We start from the raw sequence: 27,275 nt of genomic DNA on the forward strand, positions 1-27,275 counted from the left end.
CTAAAGGTCGCACTCTTCATTGACTGTGGGGTAAGAACAGAGAGATTAACTTCATGTGGCTATAGCTAGTGTCTGAGAGTTATGACTTTAAACCATAACTAGAATCCCACCTTCTCACCTGTTAACAAGACAGTAAATTGGTTTGCAGCAGGTTCTTACTTCTAGATGTTTCCCATTCACTCCATGAAGAGCAGCAAACCAGTGTCTGAGTGTACAGGTGGATGGCCATTTGTGAAACAACTTAAAAGCCTTTAGAAATATGGATTTAAGGAACAAATTCCTCTGTTCTGTGATTCTACTGCAGTTGGTAATTATTATAAGAATAAGGTATCTGGTCTTTAATTCCAACACCAGCTGTGCCTGAGCGTAAGGATTTATTGAGAAACTCCATTACACCACCTCACCCTGCTGTTTTCCTGCTGATTGACGACTACTTTTTGAAAGCTATCACTTTCCCAATTTGTTATGCATTTAAAAAGCACTATGCAATTATTGCAGAATTTTAATATTTTAACTCATGAGCCATGTATTGAATGATAAACGAGAAAAATGCTCAACATTGAAAATATCTTTTTTCTTTCTCAGTAACTTTAATCAGCTAGTATTGCTAGACTTATCCTGTGTGCACATAGTTAGGTCTCTGAGTCCCATTAAATGGTAAACTAGGATCTGTCCTTGCAGCCTGTTCCATGCAGGCCTGTCCTATGTCCATTCAAGTCCCTCTGAAAACAGGAGACTTCTGTGTGCTTCTAACAATTTACTTGTACATGATGAATTGCAGAACTCTTAACACTCCTGACCTCTCCAGGTCTTAATTTCCAGGCTGAGGAGTAAAAATAATAATGGTATTTCTTGCCTTGTTGACTGCCACTGGAACATTTCAGGCAAGATTATGTGCTGGAGAGTGTGCATGATCATGTATGCAAATCACTGCTTGAGACTTCTCTAAGCATGTGCTACTGGCATGGAAGTCAGTAATAATGAAATAATTCGTAAGACAAAGTAAGACAAAACAGCAAGTTCAGAATAGTATGAAATTCTTTCAGGTGAAACAAAAATTGTGTTTTCTTGATGTATTACACTGCAAAACAGTTCTGCATTTGCTGCTTTCTGATTTTTTCACTTTATGTAAATTGAAATTAATTGCTTACGTTCTGCTTAGAAAAGTACATTGGGGCATGTCTTTCAAGGGCCTTTGTCTACCCTTTTTCATGTGCAAGTGTTTAGTAACCTGACTACAGTTTTGGAGCATCTGGAAACCTCTGTCCGAGTATCCTAAGTTTATTCCTTTTCCCTGTCCTTTTACAATGTACATAATAAGCCCATCAACAAATACCATGTGAGATAACCATATAGTTGAAATTTTTTTTTCCCTGCATCTTGCCATCTCCACAGAGCTAGTAGCAGCTGACAGCATGATTAGTAGGTTATGCACAGTTTTGATTAGCACTGAGTATATTTTAATAGACAAGTCAGAAGCAATCTGGAAATGTTTGTTGATAAAAGTAATTGGGAAGATAAATTTAAGCATGACTAGAGATAACATGTGATTATCGAAAGTATGCTTCATGTAGTCAATTATAAATTATTTCATTCCACACACTCTTCTAAACCCAGTCAAAGACAAACATTGCCCAAGCCGGAGCTGCTCAAATGGCCTATGACTCCAGAGCATTTACAACACTGTTCACCCTTTATCCAGGGAAATGTCACTGAAAATGCCAAATGAATGGGAAGCTAAAGCTTAAAAGGTTTGATACACCAGTAGTATTAATTTCCAATGTTTTCCCTTTATTGTCAAGTCTGTTCAAGTGTTCAGCAATACCATTTTGAGGTTTTCCCTTCCTTGTTCATCCTTTTTATTCTTTCAGTGCAGTTTTAGTTCTGGAAGTTAAGAGCAATTAAGATGCCTTCTTTTTCTATAATGTTGTATTTGGCTTACAAATCTTGGCAGCAGTTGCACTGTGTTGCTTCTGAAGGCACTGATAATCCTCAGATTATTATCCTGGTTGGGATGCTACCAAGCAGGATGCTGATTCCCAGCTCAATCTTGAGTTTCACAAAACCCAGAATACCTCTTCTGCCGTCTTTCACATGTGTGATCTGTCAGTAGACATCTCTAATCAGCTTTCTTCTTCAGGCACAAAGGGACAACAATAAGTTCTATATTTAAGACTACTTTCAGGTCAATGCCTTTCCCTCACGGGTATAGCTAGCAACCATTTCACAAACGTGCAAAATGTGTTACAGACTGACTTGACAGAAATGGCAGACAGCAAATACATTGCAAAGCCAGTCACAAAATGTTGAGCCAAATTGTTTGAAAAAGTGAAAGAAAACCTAGCCCTGATGTGAAGTTCACTCCAACTTGAGCAAGTGATTAAACTAGATGACCAATATATTTTCATTACTAATTTCATTCCTATGGTCCCGTACTCTGACAGCTAGGAACTTCACTTCCCAAAAGCACTGTGTGCCCAGCAGCCCTCAGTTTAGTTGGCTGTATAACAACCTTTGGTCACCTCAGAGGCACAGTCATGCATATACCAAAACAAGTAGCTAATGCTTCCATATAAGATTCTGGATGAGGTTTAGAGAATTGGTATGTGTAACTTCTTGGGCTACTTTAGTCATTTCAGATGGTGTGATTTATTTATTTATTTATTTTTAAATTTTGTGGCTCAGATGAGTTATCCTTGTTTTCCTTGTTCTATCTTTTGAACAGCACATTCCTTTTTAAAACTCCGTGGGTATCTTATGTCCTTTAATTTGTCTGTAATATAAAAAATACACTTGGGCAGGTTTCCCCTCCACAAATTAAACAACTCACAAAACCAATCAGTATTTGGACCAATACATCTATCACAATTCCCAAGCGTGGAACAAAAAGGAAGACATGTATAAATTTTTGTGACTTTTTAGTGTTCTCCTTTTGACTGGCTTTTTGTTTATTTTAATTGATGCAAAATTCCCACAGCATTCTCCTGGCAAAACCGGCTGCTTGAGGCTTGGATGGGCACACACTTTGCTAGGTAAAAAACTGGCTGGATGGCCAGGCCCAAAGAGTTGTGGTGAATGGAGTTAAATCTGGTTGGCGGCCGGTCACAAGTGCTGTCCCCCAGGGCTCGGTTTTGGGGCCACTCCTGTTTAACATCTTTACTGATGATCTAGACGAGGGGATCGAGTGCACCCTCAGTCAGTTTGCAGATGACACCAAGTTGGGTGGGAGTGTTGATCTGCTCCAGGGGAGGGAGGCTCTGCAGAGAGACCTGGACAGGCTGGAGCCATGGGCTGAGGCCAACTGGAGGAGTTTCAATAAGGCCAAATGCCGGGGGCTGCCCTTGGGCCACAACAACCCCCAGCAGCGCTACAGGCTTGGGGAGGAGTGGCTGGAGAGCTGCCAGTCAGAGAGGGACCTGGGGGGGCTGATTGAGAGCCGGCTGAACAGGAGCCAGCAGTGTGCCCAGGTGGCCAAGAAGGCCAATGGCATCCTGGCTTGTGTCAGCAATAGCGTGGCCAGCAGGGACAGGGAAGGGATCTGACCCCTGGACTCGGCACTGGTGAGGCCGCACCTCAATTCCTGTGTTCAGTTTTGGGCCCCTCACTACAAAAAGGACATTGAATGACTCGAGCGTGTCCACAGAAGGGCAACGAAGCTGGTGCAGGGTCTGGAGCACAGGTCGTACGAGGAGCGGCTGAGGGAACTGGGGGTGTTTAGTCTGGAGAAGAGGAGGCTGAGGGGAGACCTCATCACCCTCTACAGCTCCCTGAAAGGAGGTTGCAGAGAGCTGGGGATGAGTCTCTTTAACAAAGTAGTAAGCAATAGGACAAGAGGGAATGGCCTCAAGTTGCGCCAGGGAAGGTTTAGACTGGATATTAGGAAGCATTTCTTTCCAGAAGGGGTTGTTAGGTGTTGGAATGGGCTGCCCAGGGAGGTGGTGGAGTTCCCATATCTGGAGGTGTTCAAGAGTCGGGTCGACATAGCGCTGAGGGATATGGTGTAGTTGGGAACTGTCAGTGCTAGGTTAACAGTTGAACTAGGTGATCTTCAAGGTCCTTTCCAACTAGATGATTCTGTGATTCTGTGAAAATTGCCAAATGTCAGCTTGGAGGAACTGACTTCACATGGGTGCCAGAAATGAAAGGAAAGATTTATCCTCAGGATGCATGCTTTGTCATTGTGTTATAGGTTGGTTTATCCTTCATTCAAAAATTGGGTTTAGACAATCTAGTTCCCGCTCATCCTTCATACCTGCTACTACATGTAGACTTTGGCTTCACACATCTCTCACTTGTACGAGTGTAAAGCAGGACAGATATCAAGAAAGCCAATAAAAATTTGAAAGTCTCAAAGTGAGAGTGAAAGGAGAATTATTCCTTTATTCTTAGTAGCTGATTAGTTTAAACACCCTGGAGAAAACCCAGGAGGCATTTCACAGTCTAACAATCCTGTCATTAATACAGATCCTGAGGCTTTTAATACCATAGTAAAATATTTTCAGCTGTTTATAGGATCAGCATAATTTCATTTGAGAAGGAAGAAAGTTCTAGTCTCAGTAAATATATCAGTTTATTGTGATCTCTGTTTTCATGTAATTCTAGGAACTGTATAATGGAAAACCCTCCTAGAGGTAAAACAGAAAACTAAGAAATGAGCCTTTTAAAATCACCAATCAAAATGAAAAACAACTTCAGTGATGGAGGATGAGCACAGGTATTTATTATATCACTTCCTTTGTCTGACTTACCAAGTGACACTGTAGATCTATAATTTTTTTTCAATGTCTTTTCTAGGCACAACTCAAGTTTGCTGGAGACATAGATCTTCCTTTCCCTCTCACAAAATACAACAGATATTGGACTCAAATGTCCATCTTTGTGATTGCAGTTGGACAGGAAATATTTTTAGGGTTACTCCAGTGGTGGATGACCATTTTCAGCAGTTTAGCAGGCAGGAATCTCATGGGATGGGATGGGATGGGATGGGATGGGATGGGATGGGATGGGATGGGATGGGATGGGATGGGATGGGTGGGCAAAAAAGCCATACTGTCCCCAGCAGACCTTTCCCCTCATTTGTGGCACTGTGTGGCAAATGTGCCAGTGATCTTGACAGGGACCCCCTGGGGTGAAGCAAGAGTGTGTACTCTGAGCCAGAGAGACATGACTTGCTCCAGGCCAGAGCAGGGGCAGCAGGGACATGAACAGCATAGGGGAAGTAGAGGTGACATAAATTAACGTGCTTTAGTGAGAGGATTTAATTACTAGGGAGCTTTGGTCTGAGTAGAAGCCTCAAAATGGATAGAAGGTCTTTTTAACAAATAAAATGGTTAAATAGTTAAGTGAAACTATTAATCAGAACATCTTTGACTTTCAGTGGGAGTAGTTACTATGGATTTTGAAAAACAGGGACCTTGGGCATTTAAAAAAATATTCACTTAGTGATCACTTACAACTGACTTGACCTGACTTAAATTTTGTCCATAGATAAACAGCCACAGGGCTTCCTTCGCTTTTCATCAAGTAACAAAGAGATCCACTGTTATAATTTCATTTTTCCTGTAGAAATAATTGATATATAAAAGAAAGAGATTTCTGTAAAGGTGTCCACATACAAGCAATTACATGAATGCTTAGTGAGTGCAATTGTCAGCAATAAGGCAGTGGTGTGGCTCTCATTTTGCCCATTCTATCCCTTTATGCTGCTGTCTTTTAATATTTACTCTTTACTCATGTTCTCTTTTTTGGCATTTTTAAACATGGGTCTGCTGTGCTGGTTAGGGCTCCATTTATATTTTGGGTGACACAGTAACGGAAAGGGGGGGAATTAGCAATCAGTTTGTTACATGAAAATCCTTTATAACATCCCATTTTAAAGCCTCTCTTTGTAGTACTGTACTGTAGTTATTCACAACCCAGTTTGAGCAAAATCTTTATTGAAACCCAATAAGACAAACATGATTTAAGTAACTTTCTTAGTTATCTCCATGGCTTTGATTGCTTTTGTCACTGTAATACTTTTCAAAATGTGAGCAATAATGTCAAAAGAATAATTCCTGGAAGTGGGGGTAAAGGGTACAGCTTACATCAGTGACCCTATTTATTAGTAATCACAGGAAATCCAGAAAGTACAAATATGGCATACATAACTAAACTGAAATCTGGCTCAAGCACCGTCTCACTTCAGCTATTGCAGTTTCTAAGCCCTGGTTCTGAGCCTACCATGTGACTAACTTTACTGATACAGTTTGTTAAATAAGTTATATATCTTTAAGAGCAAAAAGTGATGTTCTCCATCACCGGATGCAGAGATATTATTAGGTATTGATAGAAGGTGCTTTGAGTCAACGAGACGGTCTTTGTGTTCGTCTCCTCTACTGTGTAGGGCTGAAAGCAGTTTTCTCTGGACCATTTAGCTGTCCTGACAGTATATGCTTGGAGGCCTGCTAATTCTTGAGCTGGTAAATCTGATTTATGGTGCATGACGTCACTGCTGCAAGATGAAAGCGTAAAGTGAAGAGGTGCTTTGTATCATACGACATTCAAATTCATATGGAAATGTTAACACTGTTCCTACACAGTTTTTTGTCCTCTCTTGCACTGTGGAGATTAGATTATGTTTACACAGCACAAAAAGTTGCCTGAAAATTGGACCCAAAATAGAGTTTTCCTGATAAAATGTTTTATTCCTTTACATAGGCTTCATGTAAAATTAACAAGTACGACAAAATAACACAGCCTCTCCTTTCTCTAGATACAGATCATTGTTACTGCTGAAATTCAGGTCAGTGAATATTGCATTGTTCATACAGTCAAATTTTCAAAAGATCTTAGCAAATATCTAGTCTGACATCCCAAACTCTACAGACCACAGAATTTCAATCAGAAAATGCTGTCTCAAGCACAGTTTTTCACTGAGCTACAATGCATTGTCTGGAAAAAGTCTGCATATTTTAATCACCTCCTTCTAGTGCCATGCTAAGAAGAACCTAGTGCTCAAAAATACTTAAAAATTGTTTTAGCAAGCCTCTAAAGAGATGTATTTTTTTGAAAAAAAAAAAAAAAAAAGCTGTGAATTTTAGGAATAAGAGACTGAGGCTGACCTAACTTCTGAATAAGCTGTACCCAGCTGGCTGTACCAGAAAGTCAGAATTTCTAAAGTGAATTAGGCACTAAATGCTAACTGATTCTTGTATCTACCAATTAATTTACTGTGGGGATCTGGAAATTATTTTGCCCAGAATACTGCAACAGTAAGAGCTAGTCTTGCTTGTGGCACATTAAAGGTCAATAGGACACATGCCCTAAAATCCATAAGGGTTTCTGAAGAAAAGCATTTTTTAATAACTCTAGTGAATAATGGATTTTTCATGCAGGGGGTTGAGGCATCTGATTCACATCAATATCCAGAAGCAGCCAAAGCTTTGAGGTTGATCTGCCTGCATCTCAGTAATATACCTGCATCAAGATCCTTCTCAAAGGCTTCTGTAACAGTAAAGAGAACTTAAAATGTGACTAAAGTACAATTGATAACAAAATAATAGTCTACTGCCGTTACACTGAAGAACATAAAGGAGTAAGCTGCAGACAGTGAAAATCCACACTATGCATGCTTCTTAAGATACATGTGAGAAAGGAACTTGCCCTTCTGCTCAAGCCAGGAAAAGTTTTAGTTAAATCCAATTGGAAGAGCTGATTTTTAATCCAAAATGTCCAGGAAACACAGGAGTGTAAACAGAGCTAATCAGAGCAGTGAAACACCTTATGTGTCGAACCAAAAAGGGAATAATCACAAAGAGAAATGAGCAGAAGCATAGTTAAAATTTCTTATGTTGAAGGAATAGCAGAGGTGATTAAAAGGAAGTTGACTGATCATTCCTGAAAATTTACAGAATAACTAATGCTGCTGTAAAAAAGATTAGCTAAATACTTTGTCTGCACATTATGGAATTCTGAATAATGTTGTCAAAGGATAGGAGTTTGAAAATAGTTTAAACAAAATTAATAATAATAGTAATAAAAGTTGAACAGTTAATCTTAACTGCGGACCAGCAGCTTCTCATTTTCCTATCTAATCGTAAGGAAAACAGCTCTTGTAGGAGTAGAGAGTTCTCTTATTTAGGAATTAACTTCATTGAGAGGACTCTTATTTTAGAAAATATCTCTTATCATATCACATTTCCAGTTCCTCTACCTTCAGTTTTGAAGACTTTGGCTTCTTCCAATCAGTGACAGAAACTGTACTGCAAACCCTGAAGAATCTACAGTCGTGTATTCAAGCTATATATGAAGGAAGCAGAAGAACCTGTTTTTCTTATGTCTTTCTCCTACCAGTATCACATGTGATATTACTGACAGCCAAAGCATACTTGACAAAATTTTGTTCTGATGTTTATTCCCAGCTCCCTCTCATAGAAAGGCAAAGCAAAAACCAGTTTATTGGTTCCAAGCTAGTTCCAGCTGGACATGAAGATTTCTAGTTGTATTTTCAAGCTGACCTTCCACCCTAATGATGAAACTGTTTTGTTCACCCACAATAGCATATGACTCATACACTCCAGTGCTGAACCTATATTCTCAGAAGGTACAAACATCTAACAGTTTGTATTAAGAATATATAAACGGTAGCATGCAGTCTTTAAAGTTTGAATCTTACCAATGGGGTTAATTTTCTATTGCCGTGACTATACTAATATTACTAATTTGATTTAATTCAATTCACCAGCTGGGACAGATGAAGAACCATGAAAGACTTCAGAACAGTGCCTTGACACTTAAATGTCATATTTTATCAGTACTGGAGAAATAATATTTTAAGGATAAAGTTGGATGCTACAGAGGGAAGAAAACAAAAAAGTAAACAAAAACCCCTCTAAGTATTTAATGAGCAGCAGAACAAAAGAAACCTCTTTTCCAATAAATTTTCCACCTTAATCCCTACCTGTTTTCTTCTTGAAATAATCTCAGATCAGTGTTTAGCAGCAGGTGAATAATTAACATGACACCAACAGTCTAGAGATGAGAATGACAGCAGATCATACCTTTTGTAGGGTTGCTACATTTTTCTTCAAATAAGGTACCACCTCAAATCTTGCTTCAACTCATTCCTCCTTCCTATTCTTGTTTTTCTCATTCTAATCAACAGACAAACAGTAAAGCCCATAAACTGAAATCCTACTTCGTTTTTAATAGTCTTATCCATATAGGTAGTTGTTGAGGCCAGTGATCCTGAAGAAATGATCTGTCAGTCATTTATAAATAAAATTACCTCTTCCATTTCTTCCATTTCCATTAGTTTCTTGTAATTGCAGGAGAACCAGAATGGAAAAGTTCAGTCTTTTCCTACCCCTTGACAGCATCCTGGGCCAAAGGATATATTCTGAGGCCTACTAAGATTCTGAAACAGAGCTTCTAGTTTTATTTCAATTTTTCTGCAAATGAATGAGAAAAAATGCATAAGAATGTCAGTTTTGTACATGCTTCTCTCTTTCAGACCGCTTTAATTCTCTTTTTTGCCCCACTGAAGATGGTTCTTCATCTGTGTAATCCATGTACATCTAAGTTGTTGCTCTTGAAGTGTCTGCTCCATATTGATATAAGCTTGATTTAAACCCAGAAGTTACAGACCTTATTTGAGGAGCAGAGGAAGTTGCACACTGTCCTAGAGAATAATGGAATATAATAAACAAAGCTTGTTGAAAAATTCTAATGAAGAAATACCTAGGATGACGAATTGGGATCTCAGTTTACAGTTAAACAGGTTCCAGGTCATTTATGATAACTACCACTTACTGTGTTCAGATATCACAGTTTAACACAATTTAGAATGACAGCACTTTCATCTAGCACCAGGTGTTCATTGCTGCTGAAAAATCTGATTCATTCTGATCATGTAAAAACCTATCTTATAAAATATGTATGTACTTTCAATGTTAATTTGATATGTACAGTATCCAATGAAGGCTTTACTTCGATTCCGTGTTATTGTCTTCCTGCATGCTGTACAGGTTGCTTTCCCAATAAGGATTGTCACCTGAAAAGGGAATAAGTGACTGCAAGACTTTCACTGTGAAATACATCACTGAGCTGAACAGGGGGAGAAAATACAGCTAAGTCAAATGCTTCAGCCAAAGGGTCTGCAATTATACTCTCCAGAGGTGATTTTAGAGGTGAACAATGCTGCGTGTTAGAAATACAATTGAGTTCACACAAAACGGCAGCCTATTTTCAAAAAACAAAAGGAACAAAAAGCTTCCTATTTCTATCATAAAAACCAAAGCTCATTTGGGGAACAAGAGCCTTGGGGAACAAAAGCTCCAGACACAGCAATGCAACAATCTTTCTTTACCTCAAATGAGGACTTGACTCCCGAGTTCTCAAGGTGTGTTAGATATTTGTAAATCACTTTTTTCCACCAGAATGGCTCAGCCTTTCCTGTGGGCAGAATGCTTTACAGCTCACAATTGCTTTTTAGCTCACAGTGAGCATTACAATTTACGCTGGATCAGGATTATAAGGAAAACAGAATGTGTTATGGAAACTGTAGTGCAACTCAGTTTTACCTCAACCACTTTGCGGCTGAGATTTACAGCTGACCTATCCATAAAACTGACTTATGCCGCAATTATATTCTTGGTGACCAGTGTGCCTCAAGAAATTTTTTTGCCAAGTGCTGGGTTTTCCCTGTCAACTAATTTTATAGAAGTGTCAGTTCACTGATCCCTAAGCAACGCATTTCCACTGTGTCCTCACAGACAGATAATATCATAAGTATGTCACACATTCCTCAGATGTGTGGATATGAGAGTCCTCCAAAACTAGAACCGGTTTCTCAATATAGCTATATAATCATATAGTAGGCTCCAGAGATTATCTGCTTATAAAAGAGGAAACAGTACAAGAAAGAAAGAAAAAGGTAATCACAGTACTAAGTTATATCGGAGCATATTTTTTGTTTTCTGAAATCTTGTAGTGCAGATAAAGCAAAAGAAAGGAGTTACCAATACCAAGAAGGTTTTTAAAAGCATTTTACTTTCTCCCTGGTAACCCAAGCAGCCCTTTGACCACTCCCTTCAGAGTGGGAAGCGATGCCAACACTCCAACTCTTTCACTGATAGAGAGTTAAGCTTTGTCTTTCTTATGTTGGTGGCAGGTGTAGGAACTCATCTTTTCTAGTAGCGATTTACTTTTAATTAAAAACCATCTTTTTGGATAATCCAGTTAGCTTTTAGATTTCCTTTGTTTGCAAACTAATTCCCTCAGATTTCAAGCACTTTTTGTATTGCATAGGAGACAATTCATATAAACTGTTTATATAGGCCTTTGGAGAAACGGATGATTACAAGGGTGACACGTTCCACAGGGAGAGATAAATCCTAATGCAAATTCTAACTCTGAATTCACACAGTCTGTCCCAAATTCTAAGGTAAATCTTCATTGCAGGATTACCCGTTTTTTTCAAACAATGTCTCCTAACATCCTGATACAAAAGCCTTATCTTCTCTTTGCCTATAATTATACCAGTAAACTTTAAACCATGCTAAAATCTGAGCAGAATAATTCAATGTTCTGCAGTCCTCTAACATTATCCTACTATTCCAAGACTTGTATATGCTGATATCACCATTTACACAATTCCTTTGCAATGTAAGCACCAAGCTGTTTTAAAACATCTATTCTGTTCCCTACCTGCACTTTACTACATTTAACCTCCTCCATTTCACACTTTACACCTCACCTCACCCAAATGATACTAGACACCGATCCATAACAGTGATTCCAAAGGATTTAATCAGGTTGCAAAAAAATATATCGAATTGGGAGCCACATGAGAAGGACCAGTATGAAGACATCAGACAGCACTCTGAGGAATGGGGATCTGCTGGGTGGCTGGCTAGCGTAGGGCACATGCGAAAAGCTTTAAAGTGGAGGTCACTGCAGCACCAGCCAGACAAATATTCTGTTTTGTAGAGCAAAAGAGATTAATTTTCTTGTTAGCTGTTCACCTAATTATTCCAGCTCGTTGAGCAAACTCTACATTTGCGGATCTAGACATTACTAAGAGTATGTTCCGTGGAGTACTGCACAGACATACCAGCTCTGATCTGGGGGAAGCACAGCTACATTAGCACTCAGTTGCACCAGACCTCGTTATTTTCTTAACAGTTTAATTTAGCTTGGGCACAGCACCATCCTGCTTTGACTTCTTTGCTTTTAGCTCCATGGCTAACTTTGTTGTCTTTCAACATTATGGGACTGCGGAGTGTATACAGACCCTAAGTCCTTTTGTAATTCTGCTGCCTTCTAAGAAGTGCAAACAGAGAACCCCACCTTTTCCTTTCCTTCCAGCTTCTTCCCCACCCAGTACAGAAATGACTCTATGGGTTTCTCTTCATGTGTCTACACCTTCTCAATTTCTCTTCATCAGCTGAACTCCACATGGCTAGGGCTGTGCTCACTTTGTGTACAAAGCGGACCATCATGTCTTGGAAAACATTACAGGTCATTCCCAAGCATAGAATAAGGAAGCCATCACGAGTCAGTATAGGATGAATGCAGTAGGTGGAAGTGCTTCAATAAGGCAGACGTCAGACAAAGAACAATTTGGCTGCTCCAAATCATCTATCGTTGTAGCAGATTTCTGTGCCCTGAACATTCTAGGACCCTTAGGAAACTGTCCTCATTAGACTAAAATTTAGTCTTTGTCAATATCCCCTCAGTAACACAATGCAATATCTTCTGCCTTGAGTCCTTTTATTTTACATGAACCCCTTTCTTTGCAGAACCCCATTCTAATTCTTGCATGGTCAAAGCCAAAACAAGACTAGGGTTGAAAGCACTCAGATCTCCTTGGCACATCATTCAGAACACTTGGACAAGATAGATTCAAAAAGTAGAAAAAAGTAGAATGGTTTTGTAACCAGCTAGGGTGGAAAACATCTCTAACTAATTAAAAGTTTAGCTACTGGTGATTGTCCCTATTATTTTATTATTTAAAATCTCTTGCTAAGTAACAGTCTGTTGTGCTTTTGTTTGTTTTGCTAAATCTTTCAGCCTAGCTGCTACAATTCTTACTCAGACTATAAGGCTGAATTTCTTTTGAAATGTGAAAAAGTTGATATAAAGAAAATGTGAGGGATTTTGGGTTTGATTTTTGTTTTGTTTTTTTTCCTGGAGAGGGCAGAAAACATCTGATAAATGCTTTAATTTATGTCTTCACATGTCAGTAAAAACACAGTCCAAAATTTCTGCCCACATAGCTGGGAGCGTGTCTATTCTCATAACTCCATCCAAGGCACCAGCTATGTAAACTTTGAGTCTCACTTAGATAATTGAAGGAAAGGGATAGTTATAAAAATTCACAGAAAAGATTTCTTCACTGAAAAGTCCAGAGGAACCCAGTTTAAATTCCAATTACTTCATCTCAGAGGCCATCTTCTCATCTGTTGGCCCTTTACAGTTCCTTTCAGTTCAGAGGGAAAATGAAGGCAAATACAGAAAATGTAATAGCACTGCAGATGCCAGGGTGGTGGCCAGACAATCTTTAGCTGTTACTAGGGCTGAGCTGATCTTCAGTCAAATCACATTACCAGACAGTGTGTGCATCTCACAATCTCCTGCTACCCTGACTGCAGCTAAAATCCATGACCCTACACCACCTTTACCAAGAGCTAAGACAACAGTTTTCATCTTGCAGTAGGCTCAGTATAAAGATGTGTGCATGTCTGTGACTGCAGAGTTAACTCGCTGCAGCCACTCAGTCACTCTGTGGTCACTCGTCTGTATCAAATGGCTTACCTACACAGAAAATTTTTTCTGGAGCAGATGTTTCTCATTGACTTTCTGCATGAACACCTTTATAAAAAATGTCTATATATTTAATCTAGTTTTAAATTAAATTAATACAGATTAGATTATATTAACTCAACTAGATCAATCTAATTTTTAAAATGGTACTTTTATTCTAGCATAAAAACATTGAAACACAGAGTTAGCAATCATCTTTCTTCAAGTGCTGCTCAGAGAATGACTGTGATTAGTGTTCACCTTCTATTGTTGTTCTGTAAAATAAAGGCATCTATTGTCAGCTTTCCCAGTTCATGTTTGTGAGAAAAACCTATTCTCCTTACACTTACCTCCTTACAAGAATTTTTCTATATAGAAAAAAGTTCAACATAGAATTCACACTTGTTAGACCAATAGGGCTCATAACATATTAAGGATTGTGCTTGCAAGTCTATTTCTAAAATTAAAGGTATTTTTTTGATGTTCCTGTGGAACTGTTTCTGCAGAAGAAACATGAAGCTACTGTAACTCACACATAAAGTGCATATATGAATTTATGTCCTTCTCTTTAGCTACATAAGAATTTTTGAAGTACAGTCATCACAACAGTGGGTACAGGGATCTTTCTGCACACTGCCTGCCTCGCAAATGTGAATAACAAGCTAGTGGCTTTTTCCGTGATGGAGCACTTACAGCTGTTACTTGCGGTACTTAAGGTTGAAGCTAGATTCCCTGCAGGAACCATCATGAGTGATAAAAAAAAAAAAAAAGTAAAAAAAAAAAAAAAAAAAAAAGTGTGACAATAGGAGGTCAATTTGACGATTAGATAAAAGGGAGATTTGAGATGTGCCATATTCTGGCACATTTTTCCAAACGAAATATTAGGTACGGGACAATGATTTAATGGTTTCTGAAGTCCAAAGGTTGCTCAAACAGATAAAGGAGGAGTAGAAAACACATGCAAAGGCAGAGATTCAGACATGTTCTTTCTTCATGCCATTCCTCATGATCTGTCAATGCCTTCAGTGAAATTTAGTAATATTCTTCTTCTTTCCTGAGAGCTGTTTTTGAGTTGTAACAATACAGTCCTTGCGACTTTGACACTGTAATTTGTTGTCATGACAGTAACAGAGATATTATAAATTAAGTTCCCACAAGGACTCCATGACTCTAGACAGAGGCAGTGAAGGAAAGTGACTAAGGAATTCTATATGAAACTTATGAGAAAATATGATTTTTCTTTCAAACCATCAGCAAAATAGGGTTTGATGCTGTTCCAGCTAAAATCTGTGGGAGTTTTGTTACTGATATCAACAGGAGCAGAATCAAGTACAGTTTGTCATGGAGATTAATATGCAAAAACTAAGAGATGTGAGCAGCAAAAAACCTCTGCAATCCCTCATGAAAAATCCTTTTCTGGCCTTTGAATGCATTTGTTGTCATTGCTACTTTCCTACATGAAAAAGGGAAGAGCTGAACATCAGAAAGATTATATTGTTTGGAAATCTCTAAAGGATATCATTCTGCTTTCAACAAGACAGATTTGGCTTTTTCCTCACTTGAGGACGTTAGATGGTCCCAGTAAGGCTTCACTTGCAATTATGCACTCTGCTAAGACAACGGTACAATAGCTGAGTGCCGAGTCAGACCAACTGTTTCAAAGGACTTGAGACTAGATCCTATGGCACACTCACAGAAATTCTGTTCAGTCACAGAGATAAGTTTGGGGAAGGACTTTTTTCATGTTTAAGATTGAAGGTTTAGGCTGTAAAAGAAGGAAACTAATCCCAAGGGTCAGCAATTATTTCCCAGTATTCTTCAGTTAATAACTTAAAAAAATGGAACCCTCTCACTGAATGGCACAGCCAACTTCAAGAATCAGTCAGGGGATGTTAGAGCACTTAGGATGTTTATCTTTCACAGCAAGTGTTTTTTAACCTGGAAGGAGAGGAGCTCTTTTATAAAACTTTTCAGCCATTGATCTGAAAAATGACCTGTATCATTACATTCATGCTGCAGGAAGGGAAAGGAAGGTACAGGGATATAAGCAATATTTTCAAGGTTAAACTGTAAGAGAGTTACTCTGTTCTAGTGCTATGGATGCTAGAGCATGTATCTGCCTTTCCAGGCAGTCATGTGCTATCAGAAGTTGGGTGCAGCACACCCTGTTCATTAGACATAGTATCGGCACAGCCACTGTGTTGAAAGAAAGATCCCCAGAACCAGAGGAGACAGAAGTTGACAAAGTGCTACACTTCAGGAAGAGTGAAGGCTTGGGTTTGTGTGTGCGTGCTTCCAAAGAAGTCATCATTATTGTACAGATGAATAGGTCATCTTCATCACAGCAAAGTCATCACAGCCCTCAAAGTGAGGGTCTTGCACTGAAGTCAGTGGTACAGTTGAATGCGCAGTGAACACACAACACCAACACAAAGCAATTTATTGTTCAGCTCTGAGAGCAGATATTTGCCATCAGCATTTTAATCAAGTTAAAAGCCAAAACATATGTCTTATGGCTTCGACGGTTTTCCTGGTCTGTGACAGATAATTCTATGCAGATTTACAGGGCACTTTGCCATTGTTCTGTCCACTTCTCATGTTTTGTATTTCAATATATCATCCTGACTTCAGTTAAGTGTCTGCTGTCTGCATATGATGCTTGCATCCTCAGAAAAGAGAGAATAAAGTGTAATTTCAAAATAAAAGACAGATAAAGAGACATGAATAGAAACGTTTGCAAGGATAATAGAACCAGCCTTAAAGAGAGAAAGAATTATAACTATTAAAGTTTGGAAACCAGTAAAACATTCTCTAAATTGCTGTGTTCTATACAATAATAGAATAAATCTAAGATCAGAAATCTTGGTATAAGATGTGAGAACAAGTACTTAATGTGGAGGAATTCTTGTTACCATTAGGCTTAAAATGCCCATTTTTTCACCCTTGCGGAGGCACAGCACATTAGTTTTAAAATTCTTGGTGACCTAAATAGAGTAATGTACATTTTTTTCCCTATCACAAAAATTATACAGCTCCTCTGAGTCATTCATCAATTAAAGAAAAGTGGCTACATATCAGTTAGGCCCATTGCTTAGTTTTCCAGGTAGAACACCAGTGCTTATTGTTCCTCCACCCTCAGGGCTGGAGGAACCCTGGGTGGGGTCTCCCAGGGCTCCATGGTTCCTTCATACTGGCAAACCCCTGTGGGAAAGGACCAAACCAACTGATGAGGAAACAACCACTGTGGTAGCGGTAGCATAGAGAAAACACCCAGTTGTGAACAAAATGCAAAAGCCACCAAAAGCACTACCTATCCTGCAAGCTCTGGGAACATAGTGAATTGATGAGAAGCAACTTGCTGACCTTAAGGCCAGAGAAAACTAAGGTGAGTTTGTGAGGAAGAAGCAAGGATTGCAGAGTTTGGCCATTATGTAGAAGGTAACCACATGAATACTTTGGTAAATAATGGATACTCTGTAGAGAATAATGCAGTACACCTCACAAAATTAATTCAGTAATGCTACTAACTATTAACAGTAAGCCACTGATTATTACTATTACTTCTAGTCATTATTTTTAAAAACTGCAACCAGAAATTCTTAGTCTTATCATCTCCACATATGAAAAAGCAGATATTGAACATATTATATTGAGAATGCTCTGTCTCACCAAAACCTGTAAAAATGAGAATAGGGTACTTATGAGAATAGGGCACAACACTAATTTTTTTTTATGTACCTTTTTTCCATACTATTGACATTTTCACAGAATCATAGATTGGTTTGGGTTGAAAAGGACCTTATAGATCATCTAGTTCCAACCCTCCTGACATAGGCAGAGATACCTTCCACTAGACCAGGTTGCTTTTGATGCAACTCAGAATATGGTTGGCGTTCTGGGCTGTGGGGCACATTGCCAGGACCTGTTGAGCTTCTCCGCAACCAATACCCCCAAGTCCTTCTCCTCAGGTCTGCTCTCAATACATTCCCTGCCCAGCCTGTATTTGTGTTTTGGCTTCAATGTGGCTGACACTTCAGGAGAACACTTAAAAACAGGTCTCTTGATATTTGGCACTGATACTTGGCATCTGACTATCCATCAAATCCTGCTGGATACACATACAAAGAAAGAGATGGAAAGATAATGTAAGAAACAACATGATAAATCTAAGTATTACTTGAGGTATTTAAGATGCATTACTGAGATGCTTATTCTTTTTCCTTCCAAAACATGAATGACTTATGTTACATAGAGCATGGAGATCTCTTGGCACTATGTCAGTTTTCATCTCCTTCATCTTCTTGTGTCTGAATCTACAGACAGTCACAAACATTACAAAAAAAAACCCAACAACCAAAAAACCACGATTTTCCAATCCGGACTGGGATTTGGAGTCATAAGGAAAACTCTAAGTTCATTCCAGAATAAATAAATTAACTCATTTAATAATAGTCAAAAGATGCCTACCATATTGCTATGATACCCTTGTATAAAATATCTACCTTTCTTCTTCCCTAGCATGAGTAGTAGAGTCATGTAAAATAAAGAAATATGATGTGTGCTTCATTACACTAAACTATACATTTTCTTTCTTTTTCTAGTTCCATTTTTCCATATCTGGATTATTTTCTTATTGGCTATTTCTGTCTTTGTATTTTTCCACTTCTGTGAGAGACAAGAAACCAAGAAAAACAGCCTGAGAAAGCAAAAGTTGAGGCTGATTGAAGAAATGCCTCAAACACTCGCAAGACAAAACTATGAGTCACAGGGTGGATAGTGTGGAGGCTGAAGCTGATAAGGCTGCCCGAGTACCAAAGGATACAGCTGGAGGAGGAGCCCTGTGGAGACAGGACGGCTCTGCTCTGGTGCACCTGGACAAATCTCAAGGGCCATCTGTCCGGTGAATGGCCTTTGCTTCATTATCCACGAAATGCATATTCAACACCCCTCAATATGCTAGCGCAGGCTGACATGATCCTGCTAATTGCATCATCCCATGGAACACCTTACCCCTCCTTGTACATGGGATACGTAGGTATGGATGGACCCAAGGAAAGTGTGTATAAATCAAGGAGGGGGAAGAAAGGGGGGCCCTGGAGAGAGCAGTGAGGCAAAGAAGACAGATGCAAGCAAAAAAGACAGCTGCCTCCTGGAACCCCTGCTGGCAGGATCAGCGCAAGAACCCAGACCGGTGACCTCTATTTCCCCAGTCCCTCCATCTTCCTCTTTTCCCTTTCCCATTAAGAAATGCAAGGCATATTGTGTTGCTTGCCATAACTTGCTATATACTTAGCCAATTATCATGTGTTCAATTAGTACATTGTGGGTAGTTAATAAATGCTTGGACTTGGACACTTGTTGTCTCCTCCACTGGGGATTTGTGAATCTGAGTCACTTGTCTCCCTCATCTAAGCAGGACATGTACAAGTTGTTAATTTCTTCACTTACATGTAAGAAGTTAAATTGTATTCTGTTTTAAATAATACTTTGTTTTTTCTTTGCCATCTGCTACTGGCTTACCCTTTTGTTCACTCCAGGTCTTGCCTTTCTCTCTTTCCTTCCATCCTCTTTATTTCTGCATTGTCTTGCTCTCCTTGTGTCTGCATTATCTGGTTCTGCTTCTTCAGCTTCACCTATGTCCCACTGTTTTTCATCCCCATCATAACCCCCATCTCTCTCTGAAATATTCATACATAACACTTCATAAATACTCAGCACCTCAATGCAAGGCAAGGACTTTTTTTCCAGGATCAAAAGGAGAAAAATTTTGATGTGAGCAAGATCATAGATCACTGTAGGTAATAGGGTGAAATCCTCTTGCTCCCTTTTGAGCGTGGAGTGGTTTTGTCCATACTGTCTCCTGTTCAGGTGGTTGCCCTGACTAAAGTCAACACCATCATACTTATAACAGCAAAGGGTACCAGGTGACCTGGGAAAAGACTGAAATCTGTTTCTCTCACTTGAGCTCCAACAGCAAAGGCCTGGTCTAGATTTCCTCTCTCCATAAATATTCAGCTCTTAGCAGACTCAGAAAAATCACAGAATCAACTGGACTGGAAAGGACCTTGAAGATCATCCAGTCCAACCATTAACCTAACACTGACAGTTCCCAACTTCACCATAGCCCTCAGTGCTAAATCTCATGTGGACAGTTTATATCTCTGCCAGAATCCTGCAGGAGATGCATATTTCCTTCTGTATTGGATGTAATTTTAAATAACTCTGAACCTCAATAGAAAATCTATAGCTTTCATATATGAAAGGCTTTAAAAATAACCCATCTGATTTACCTTAGGGAACAATACATAGGTTATTAATTACTGTTTCATGAAACTGAAAATAAACTCTTGAGTTTAGAATCAAGAAGGTTAATTGTCATAACAATACTAATAGCAGCTACACCAACTGCAGTATGGACAAATATTGTGCAGCTTTATTTTGGTGATGGAGTTGACAGTGAAATAATGGACGTATTTCAGATGTTTTGTTAAAGGCAAAGGCTGATACCCTACCATTGATTCTGATGGTGTATTTTGAGATATGTTTTTAAGGTTTATCTTTGTTGCAGCCTAAAAAAGATATTATCTTTGCAAAAAAGGGAGGACAAAGCAAGGTGTTACAATTTTGCACAGAGATGTTTGGGCTCAGACAATATCTCCACCATCCTGCTTCTTGCCAAGAACAACACAACTCACTGGAAAACATTACACATACACTCTGCATTGCCAACTACCAACTGGTCCAAGCAATTTAGTGGTACTCTATTACAGCTGTACAGACTGTGGGAGTACTCCAGTACCTATTTACATGCAGCGGAATGTTGTAGGGTTTGCCAGATGTCCTAAAATTATCGCTAACACAAACACAGATAAAGGTAAAAATGAATAATTTATTAATACAATCTAGACACACACAAACTATTCACAAAGACTTTTCCAATGACTCATGGAGAAAAATATAAATAACCAATGTTTAACTACTGTTACTCTGACGAGCTCGAAGTGACTTCTCACTCAGTATCTCTTACCTATCAATCTGTCAATGAGATTTCTCAACTTTTTCCTTGGGAAGCTAGTTCTTCTGTTAGCCCTTGCAGTTTGCCTTTAGGAAGGATCGTGGTAGTGCCTGAGCCTATTTAATGTACATACGCAAGCTTCTCCAAGGGGCCCACTGAGATTAAAATTCCTCCAGCATGCACACTGTCATACAGGAGTCCTATGAGTATAAATTAGTTAGGTTAGCTAGGAGCACGACTTTTTTTCCAAGGGATTATTCCCCAGTCTTAGATTTTTTGACTTGGTGATGTCCCTGGCCATGGTGGGATAGAGTGATTGCTGATCCATAACGCAAGTGGAATCTCATAACCATGATCCTGGGGCTGCCACATTCCCACAGTACAAATTAGGAAATAAAAATAGACTGAGATTCTTTGCTTCCTCTCATGTTTAATCAGACTATTAGTAAAACACAATAATCACCAGTGAAATACGTAGTTATTTTTTTCAGATTCCTGAAGCTTCCCAGGTTCTTTCAAACATCTAGAATCTATAGATATTTCTGAGTCAATGCAAGTGATAACATCCCATTGCATGTGTGCTTCATCTGTTCCCATGAACCTTCCACTGGAGCAATATTACTTGGAGTGTCATTTTTCTGTTGTTAACATTCATGCAGGAACTGCTTGTCATCAAGTCCAGTCTATCTCCCATTTTCAGCAGATAGGATGTTAACATTCTTTAGAAGTCAAAAAGCACACTCAAATAAGTATTTGACCTCTGACTGACAGGACTGAAAGGCTAGAAATAAAGCAACAAGACAATGTCTGCCTAACAGACACATATACACAAGGGATGAAGGAAAATTAAATTAAATCTCTGTTCAGACAAAGAAGGTGCAAATCTGAGGATTACTGTTACTTTAACCACAAATCCTTGTCTCCATCCTAGTCTTCATTCTTGGACTTTCAAGGCTCAGCTAGATAAAGCCCTGAGTAACCCAGTGTGAGCTATGTGCTGATCCCACTTTGTGTAAGAGGTTGAACAAAGACCTCCTGAAATCCTCTGTGACATGAGTTATACTATGAACCAATGCATAAAACAAAAAGCATTCAATACCTAGGGGAGGTTTAAATTTTATTTTATAATAACTAGTAATCAAGTAAAAAAGATCTGAAGTTTAATCCTCCTCTCTATCCAGTTATGTTGCTCTAGTCTTCACAACCTCCTGGCTCTAGTGCTCAACACCATTCCTGTAGATATATACTCTCACACCTTGGATGGTCCAATTTAACACCCAGTCCTAGCTTGTCCCCACTTTCAAAGAAGTGACTTTCTTTTTGGCCAGAAAAAGTTAAATTATCAATGGCTTAAATTATTTTTAAAGTTATTGCCATTTGTGAGATTCATAATTAGGAAATTAGCTATCAGTCAAAAACCATAATTATTACAGATACAAAAGAGGTGGTATAGAGCTAAAGTGTAAAATATTTTCCCCAAACAAGGTTTCATTCTTCAAAATAGCTTTTGCAATGGAGAATTCATGGTCTGAGTTTTCCAACATGATCTGGTGTTTGGAGTGCTTATATAGAGCTGTTCACAAGGAACCTAGTTTTCAAAGGACCAGGTCTTTTCAGAGTGTCCAGCAAGTAACATGTAACAGAGAAGACGGGGTACTTTTACTAACGAAGTTCTAAAATTCACAGATGTGCCCAAATCATTAAGGAGCCTACTGAAATTGGTGTCACTGACCCACAGGTTCTTTTTTTAAAGGGTAATCTATGACCTTTCTTAAAAAAAAAACCCAAACATTTTCAGATATACTGCAACACAGGTTCATGCCAAGGTAATAGGCCAAACAACTAGCAAGGAAAGATTTGGCATTAAGAGCCTAGGGGTTTGCTTCCAGTCTTCTCACTGTCAATAAGAACGTGCAGAGTCTGGCCACAGTTTCAGTGCATCCAGTGATAGATAATTCTGCTTTTTCTCTAGAGGATGGATAAAGGTCCTCACATTTTAGCCAGACCTAGAATGCCAGGGGTGGGAATGGAAGGCATGGAGTGTCTTCCAGGAGTCATCTCAGAGGACCATTAACCAACCCAAAACACCCTCAAGTGGGAAAATGTGCTGGTATTTGCCACAGAGAATTTATAGGAAAGTTTAAGGAAACTATACATCTTCACAATACATTTCTGAAGGGAAAATAAAATCTACACCAGAAATTAGTTGCTACTTCTGATCTTTCAGGGAGAGGGATCTGAAGAAGCTAGAGAAAGGATCAGTATATATGAAGCCATGAGAACAAGGTGAAGAGGTGATTAATGCTGCTTCGGTGCTTGGAAGGGAAACGGTAACTCCAAATGTCTTCCTTTTCAGCCTGATTATTTATACTTTCTGTAACAAACTGCCACTCATGAATGAATTGTTTTTTTCTGTTCCATGGAAACAATGAGAACTGGAAGTGTTCTGTCTTAAAATAACTCTTTTTTATCATTCAAGAACATCAGCTCCAATATGAATCAAATAATCTGTCTGATTGTCAAATTCTGCCGCCTTCAATGCTGCCTCACTTTTCCTTACCACACAAAAGCCTCTGTAAATCCATCCAACAAAACTATTAAATATTTTATGGGTTTTTGATAATAAAAAAATATAATATTCTGCATCTGCTTTAAAATTGTTTTTTTAAGGGCTCATGGTCAGTCAGACTTAGGTAACTGTGAGCTCAGAGACTGTGATCAATGGCAGAACATCTGATATATGACCTGGTTTAAGTAATCTCTAAATAGATTCAGCAATGCATTTAGTTGTTAAAATATTCATACCTGTTTTAATATGTTTAGTTTGAAGATAGTCAAACTCACAAACTTTATCCCCAACCTCGAGCACCATGCTATTACTATGTTCTCCTAAGGTACTGTTAGCAGCTCCATGCTGTCATTCTGCAAGATGTATTAGCCAGAGGTAAGTTAATTATTAGTTGGAAGAAAATGTATGATATGTTTCAAAAGCTTCACATGAAGTGTTGCTTGGAGAAGAAAAAAAAAATGAAAGAAAAAAAAAAAAGAAAGAGGAGAGAGAATAAGTAAATGTTAAGCCTCAGGCATTAGATTTACATTTATGAGATCCTCTATGATTTACTGCTCCAGCTTGTTTTCCTAAAAATGCCTTGGGTTTGTTTCAGCTAAAATATGCTATGATGCTTATAACATTAATTTATTTAAGGTGTCCTTTACTCTGTGACTATTCAAGCACAAAAGTGGGTACCCCATAGCAAAGTTTGAGTCATAGCCATGGCTTAGGGCCATCCCAACAGAGCTATAAAACCCATATGTGTACAAACCCTTACCTGTTCCCATTCATCAAAAGCTGCATCAGGTCACCACCTTAAGCAAAGTTACCCAGTTTTCTCGATCTGTGTCTGGATTTGTAGCCAGGATTACAACTTGCCCTTGCAAGAAGGGGGAAGCTGGCTGTGGGCAGTTTCAGCCCTTGACACTCAATACTGGAGTACCCACACAGTCCCCTGAATGCTGGCTCAGGGGGAGAAAGTTCTGGATAATGTTGATTAATTATTCTTGGTTTATTGTCACCTTTGTTGTCGGTAAAGGTGTGTTAACGTGATTACTTATAAGTCAGAAGTAAAGGTAACAGAGTAGATCAGTAGCTGACCTAAGATCTCCTGTCTGCTAATGCAACAGCCCTTTATTTCTTTCACTGCTTAAGTATTCCCTGACAATTAGTAACCATTGGTGAATGTTGACTCCAGTGGACCATATTAGTATGATATGGGGTAATAATTCTGCTATTCCTGTGCTGTTTATAACTCCAGAGATCCTGCCTTCTTGCCTCAGTGCAAACTCGCAACCTATAAGAGGCAGCACTTCTTAATGCAATTTTTTGGCATCAGTACTCTCTTCAGAACAAGTTGAACTGGAATGGATTAAACAGTGATATGTGTATAAAAGATAAATAAATAAAACGAAAAGAGTCTTTGTCAGAAAAAAAGTTATCTTCATATTTTGACAGGAAAGCACTGACTTAGAGAATTACTGCAGAACATTCTAGAAACAAATTTCAAAGTAACAGGAATTGTTTACATTGTTAAAATTATTTTAAAATTTAAAGGGAGTTGTTCTTACTGAAGAAAGCAGAAATGACAAATCAAGATTGATTTATTGGCAATTAAAAATGAGATCTGGCTTTGTGATGGCAAAAAATAATTTTTTTTTCTCTTAATCAGTAAAGATAAGCATTATTTTCCCAAAACATTCACATTATCCTCACTCAGTTACTTTTCTGGTAAACCTTGTTTTTGACCAGTTCTCAGAAACATAAAAGAAAACTCGATTTAGAATTTGAAAAAATATTTCTGTAAACAGAAAAAAATATTTTTTTTTTTTTCCCCAAGGGAATGGAGGAGAGACAAACAAGTTTCAGAAACCGACATATGAATACAGAAAAATGAAATGGAAAATGCTTACTCAGAAAAAGGATGCAAGTGACAGAGAGTCTTAGAAGTTGGAGATCTCTCTTCTGAGACAGCTATCTGAAAAAAACTGTAAAGTGGAAAAGCACTACTGATATTCCCAAAAGACTTTTTTCCGTAAGTAATTTTTATAAACTGAACTGCTTTGGTGGAGTGAAATCATAAGGAGAACAGGTTTGAAAGTGGTGCCTTGGGAACTACATACGTAAATCCTGTTGTTTGCTAACGGGATTTGTGAACAGAAGTCCCCATGCACTGCGTTACAGACTGAGCTCTGAGAGGATTAAAACAAACTGGATATTTCTTTTTCAAGCCTTTTTATTTCTATTCCCTTTTATTCCCCTCAGTATTCAAGATGACAGACACCATCTTTACAGCTAGAGGGAGCTGGCTTGTAACGAGGGCCTTGTGAGCTGCAGTTATTTCTCACTCTAATGTCAAATCTAATACATCAGTTAGGCAGTTTGTTAAATCTAGAGAAACCTTAGGAAGTCAGAGAGTTATTCTGGCGCTCCATTGATTCAATTAATAAAATCAGAAGGATCCATGACTATCAATTACCAATTTAAAAAGGACAATCTAGAACAAGGTGAAAACAGCATGAGAAAAGAAGTTAACCTGGATCTGCATCTCAGATTCCCCAGGGGAGTGAAGCTATCCTCACTACCCTGGAGCACAGCCACAGGAAAGGAGGGATGTGGAGGGGGTTCCTTCCACCAAACTCCCAGGCACTGAGTTCATGTCCATGGGTAGGGATGGCTGCAGCCATACCCGATTGCTGAAACATGCCTGTTCACTGACTTATAAAGAAAATACAGCTCACTGGTGAATCATTTATTCATTCTTCAGTGATCTACCTGGGTTTTAAAGAAAATATAAGACAGACATTATTAGGCCTGAGTGCCTTGCAACATTTGAAAAATGCGTTTTGTAAATCAAGTGTTGAAGCAGAAGGTAAAATTTACTCATCTGCCAAAGGCCAGCCCAAAGTCAGTGTACCATTTCCTTTCTCAAAATAAGTTTAAGGGAAACCGATGCTTTCATGCTGGCCTTTCCCAAAAGGGTGAGCTTCAAGATCGTTCAGATGGAAGATAATCTCCTTAAAAATGAATACTCTAATAGAGGAAAAGAAGAAGTTTCTTGACATGGTGAAATAAATAAAACCCCCAGCTAGTACTACTGAGATAAACGTCTGGAGAAAGTTAGAGGCAACATATATTTGCAGCATCACAGCCAGGAAATTGAACAACACGTTAACTTTAAAGAGACACTATATTCCAAGCAGAAAGAGCCCTGCATATTTAAGAAAGTAAAACAACCTAAACACGTTAAACTCCTTTGAAATGTAATTTTACATTTCTTCAGTAATTCCAGGGGAAATAAAATATTTATTTTAAATTGTCTTTCTAAATGTCATCTAGCTGTTTCCATGATTGCTGCTTAAAGAGGAAACATGCAGAAATAATGCTGGAAGATTTCTGAGTGGCTTTTATTCTTGAATGCTGCCCATCCTTAGGACAACTTTGCCCTTGCTCTTGTCCTAATGTACTTACATCCATGAAAGAAAAATGTCACAGCTCTGAACTAGTAACATCTTACATCAATTTAGGATTACTGTAAAGGATTGTTTCACAAGGTGTCAAGCTGACAAAGGACAGCACAGGACAGCAAAAAACAGCCAAGGCTATGAAATGGAGCAGTAGCAGATAAGCTGTTCTTACTGCCTTGGGGTTAAATGCTAATGTCTGATGTCTTCATTCTTGAATTTTTATGTATATATACATATATAAATATGTATATGTATACACATTTTAGGAAGCTCTTTGTGTCAGACCCACAGCTTGAAAGGGGCTGTTCAGTGTGTTTGGCAGATTCCTCGTCTGCATATTGTCATCTGTTTAATTAGTCATATTTTGAGGGACAGTTGTTGGCTCTAGTCTGTTTTTATTTATTGTATTTTCAAATAATTATCTTGGGCACATCTGTGAAGCTTTTATAAAAATACC

The sequence above is a fragment of the Athene noctua genome, chromosome 1, assembly GCF_965140245.1.
Source record: "Athene noctua chromosome 1, bAthNoc1.hap1.1, whole genome shotgun sequence".
In the NCBI taxonomy this organism is placed as follows: Eukaryota; Metazoa; Chordata; class Aves; order Strigiformes; family Strigidae; genus Athene; species Athene noctua.